Source organism: Notamacropus eugenii, chromosome 2, assembly GCF_028372415.1.
Source record: "Notamacropus eugenii isolate mMacEug1 chromosome 2, mMacEug1.pri_v2, whole genome shotgun sequence".
NCBI classification, from domain to species: domain Eukaryota; kingdom Metazoa; phylum Chordata; class Mammalia; order Diprotodontia; family Macropodidae; genus Notamacropus; species Notamacropus eugenii.
In genome coordinates, this window is record NC_092873.1 from 258,215,088 (window position 1) to 258,219,926 (window position 4,839).

The following is a 4,839-nucleotide window of genomic DNA, read 5'->3' on the forward strand; positions in this document are numbered from 1 at the left end:
AAAAAATCAATTCAACTGCAACATACCTATCTTTATATATTTAACTGATAGTATGATGACTTGCCTATAGTAGATACCTCATAATATTTTGAGGATTTGATTAGAGTCTCTCAGTCGTTGAGAACAGCAAGTTCCTGGCACAAATGAGACCAGAACTTCCTTCTCCTGACCCTCAGCAGTTTGATCTTTCTACATTGCACAGTACAATTGTGGGAGTGATGCTGACCTATGGACTCATAGATGATGCTGAGAAAAATGTTCTTGAAGTTGGAAGTACCATCTATGTCAGACTCCTGCGACATAGCTCATCTTTATGCTAATGTGCCTCACTTTAAGTAAGTCCAATGTATGAAAATCTGTTTTGAAAGGATATAAATTATTCGAATGACAAAGTAATTTTGTCTTTACAAAATTATGCATGATAAAATTTCTTCAATATAAAATTTCCTCGGAACATTGAAAATATCATTTGATGAATTTGTAAAATGTCTCATCAAGAAATTCTGTGATAGAAAAAGGAGATAGGCTTGTCATGTGGCAAGAGTCAGGATTGACAGGCGGAATGTCTGAGCGCTGCCTCAACTGGTACACTTAGGAGGTCAGAAGAAATTGAGGGAAACCTCAAAAACCTTGGGTGCAACCCTTGTGGTGACCTTTTGAGAGGTCATGGACAAGAATTTCCTAGGATAGGCCACTAGACATGTCTAGATTGCTGTCTGCGTCATTGGAGGGAACCCTCAAATGAATGAGATCACAGACCCATCATAGCATCATAATGATTTATACCTAATATTTAAGTACACAATTATTACATAAAGAGACAACATGGCATAGTGGATAGAGGACTAACCTCAGAAGGACCTGGGTTCAGTTCTTCCCTTTGACATATACTAGCTGGACACATAATTCAACCAGGCAACTTTTTAAGACTATAAGTTGCAGGGAAGGTGCCCATCTGAATTGGCATTCTCATGCCAATTGAAATCAGAAAAGCCCTCAAAAAAGGAAATCTATCACATAAAGTGAACTATACTATACTTCAAGCAACCCTTCTTACATCTCCCATTACTACATAGTGATAGTCAAAAATATCTCATGTCAAATGAAAATAATAATGTGATTTGCCTGAATCTTAGTATCACAACCAAATAAATGCTTAAACCTCCTTAATAGTCATACACGTATTAGGTAGTATTTTGCTGCTTTTTAAATCTTTGATTATTTGAGTGACTCTTGAATAGTCTCCTATAGTTCTTGTTAGAAAAAAAAAAACATTTTCTTGAATAATTGCATGGGCATGGGATGGACTAGTATATTGTTAGGAGGGAAAGGTCATTTCTTGCATTTTTTAATATTGTTGTCAATACTGGAAATAGGTGAATGTATTTGCTGATCTCACTCCTATCTTCCATCTCTACTTACGGTCATTCATCCCATGGTGCAGAGAAGGTGTCAGGCATTTCTGAGACTAGCAGCAACATCAGCCTTCATTCACTGAATTAATTTCCTCCAGGCATTATCACTGGGGAATGTTGAGGTAAGTATCAAAGGTTAAGTGCATTTACAGAAAAATCAATGGAGAAACCTCCCACAGTAATGCCAATACCACAAAAATATTAGAATGAATGTCATTTGAACAAATATTTGATTGAAAGAGATTTTTGCCCCTCCCACTCAGATGGATTCCTTGCTATGCCATTGATAAGGACTTGTTACATTGCTTCTAATTAGGTCAGTGATATTAGATTAAACAGCTAGATGTCCAAGAGTAGTTGGGCATCAATTGACATAGGAGCAACTATCTAGATAGATATATTCTAGATTGTAATTACTGGCAGAAATCATAGGATCATAGACTGAAAGTTGAAGAAGACTATAGAAGCCATTGAGTCCAGCCTATTCATTATTTTATTTGAAGAAACCAAAGCCAAGAAAGGTGAAGTCAGATGATCAATTTGTTGTTATTGCTTAGTCATTTCAGTTTTTTTTGACTCTCGACCTCATTTTGAGGATTTCTTGGCAAAGATACTGGAATAGTTTGCCATTTCCTTCTCCAGCCTATTTTACACATGAGGCAAACAGGATTAAGTGATTTGCCCAGGATCACACAGCTAGCAAGTATCTGAGGCTAGATTTGAACTCATGAAAATGAATCTTCCTGATTGTAAGCTCAATGCTCTGTCCATTGTACCACTTAGCTGCCCGTATTCAATTTAGTGGGAGTTCATTAATAATCAAGATGGAAGATCAGAAAACAACAACAAAAAATATTTTGTATATGGCTTGTATTTCAGATTGGGCAAGTTCAAGGTTCAAGACAGGTTTTTGGAAGTGAAAGAGATGATGGGTGCTTGGCAGAGGAGGATGACACCATGGGTGAAACCAATAAGGACAACTTTCACAGACATTAATTTGAGGCAAAAAACTCTTTTAACTTGAGGCAGTCTAGCATAGTAGAAAGAAAACTACCTTGCAGTTAAATCTCTATTTTGACTCTAGCTTCAGTTCTCTCTGGAGAAGTCACTTAACCTCTCAGTACCAAATTTCAGAGAAAGCACTGTTCTGAATTGGTAGATGGGGTTCTGTCATTGGGTGTTGCTTTATATCATTTATGTCTGGTTTTACAAAAGCAAAAATATCTAATAACCTACTCAGGTGAAGCATATATTTTAAGAACTCAGACAGTGGTGGAGTGTATGTGTCTGTGTACGAAGTGGGCTGTGCAGTGGGGAGGGAGTGGTATCCATATTAGGTAGTTCCTATAAATAACAAAGGGCACTAACATCCAGAGGGAGTTGTCTCTAGATCTTGGAAATTTCGGAAGGCCACAAAACTTCTTTATCAGTTGGAAAGGTCCAAATTTCCCTTGCTCAGGCAGACCCTTCTTTAGCTGGAAACAGCCACAGCCTGGAAATGTCAAGTAAATGACTCATTTTCCGTGAGCTTTAGAAGGAAGGGTTTGAAGCCTTTGGAAATGCTGTGGGTGTGGCCTCTTATGAGTGATCCTCTCCATTCTGCTTTAAATTTCTAGGCCTGAGACATAAAATCCCTGAAATTTATTCTTTAAACATTCAACAATGTGCAGGTTTGTAGAAGTGAAGGAAAGAAAATCCTCTTACCCCATGTCTGCAGGATATTTTTCCTAATTTGGGCTCACACCTAGTTCCAATTTAAACACTGGCACTAGTAGTTTTTGAAATGGGTACTGCACCTTCCCTTCAACTTAAGTAGGAGGTCTAAAGTGAGGTTTATGGTTGGCCCTACCACTGCCTTTGTCCATATCCTTTCCCCAGAAATGACAAAGCTCAGCATATTCCCCAAACCCTACGGGATCTCTCTAGATGAAGGAGAGACATATAATTACTCTCCTAGCCTCTCTCAGCCTAGACATGCAGCTTACTTGGCTAATCTTCTCAGTTATGTAGGTTCCTTTGCTCTCTGCCCTGAAACCTATTTCCTCTTGGCCTTCCTGAAATGTGTATAACTCACAGTACAGTCACATATACATTCATAAGTTTTATTCTGCTATGTGACCTGTGATTATAAAACCCTTAGAAGATAGAGACCAGAGTTGTCTTTGAATGGTGCCTGCCTGGTACAATCATGCAATTTAGGTATTAGATGCAATTAAGAGCATCATCTTTTAAAATTCCTAATGATTATGAAAATGCTAAAGGAATAACCAGGCAAATGTAGTTTGAATATCTAATGAACTCACACATGTCAAGTGCTCTATAAATGCTAAGTTAGCTACCATTAGTGTGGAATAGGAATGCTTATTGGTACAAACCCATAGATGACTTTTCTCTATATGTTTATAGGAGCTCACAAATGGATTTGCAACTCAACCAGTCCCTCAACTTTCATGTCTTCTTTGATCCCCCTCCTGTAATTACCCTGTATATCTAATGTATTGGTAAGTCTCCTTATTTCTGTTTTTATGATATACTTTGTGTACCCCCTTCTTTCCAGTTACATAGCTACCATCTTGATATAGGCTTTCATCATCATAGTCAGGCCTAAACTATTGCAATAGCCTTTTGGCTGATCTCCCTTACTCAAGTATCTTTCCACTCTAATCCATTCTTCACTCAGATCCAAAAGTGATTTTCCTAATGCATGGGTATGACCATGTCTCTGCCCTTGACTTTTCTCCCTGCACTCCATTCAGTAATTCCCAATAGCTCCCTATTACATCCAGAATCAAATATAAAATTTTTGGTATTTGAAGTTCTTCACAACCTATCCCTTTCCCATATTTTCAGTCTTATGCTTAACTCCCCTCTATCCTCCTCTATGATTGGACCGTACTGAACTACTTGCTGTTATCTCTCTCATACAACATTCTCTCTACTATCTTTGTACCTTTTAATTAGTTCTCTGCCAAGCTTGGGAGGCCTATCACCCTCATCTCAATCTGCCTTTAAGATTTAGCTTAAATCTTATCTTCTGCAAGAGGCCTTTCTCAGTCTCAAATCCCACTGTCCCCCACCTCCCAATTATGCTGTATATAGCTAATATATCCATAATTGTTTACATATTATTTCTTCTATGAGATTAGGGACATTCTGAGGGCAAGGACACCATTTTGGTCTTTTTTTGCATCCTACAATGCCTGGAACATAGCAAGTACTTAATAAATGTTTGCTAATTGAATGGTGGAAAATCTGAATCAATAATAATTATTCTAACTTTTCTGTCCCTTTTTACGGTGTTTATGTAGAACAGAAGAGAGTGGTACAGTATCAGAAGCAAGTCTACTTATTAGAAGCAGGGCTAGAATGCCTCCAAACTCCCATTTAATTCTAAAATTTTATGTTTCTATAAAAAGAGTAAATC

General features: G+C 37.7%; 1 long non-coding RNA gene across 1 annotated transcript; it reads left to right on the top strand.

The window, feature by feature from the left end:
* Positions 1-208: 208 nt before the first annotated feature.
* On the top strand, positions 209-4,055 carry LOC140523870 (uncharacterized). The gene is made up of 3 exons (XR_011973496.1): positions 209-335; positions 1,445-1,537; positions 3,822-4,055. It is a non-coding gene; the product is annotated as an uncharacterized lncRNA (long non-coding RNA).
* Positions 4,056-4,839: the final 784 nt, after the last annotated feature.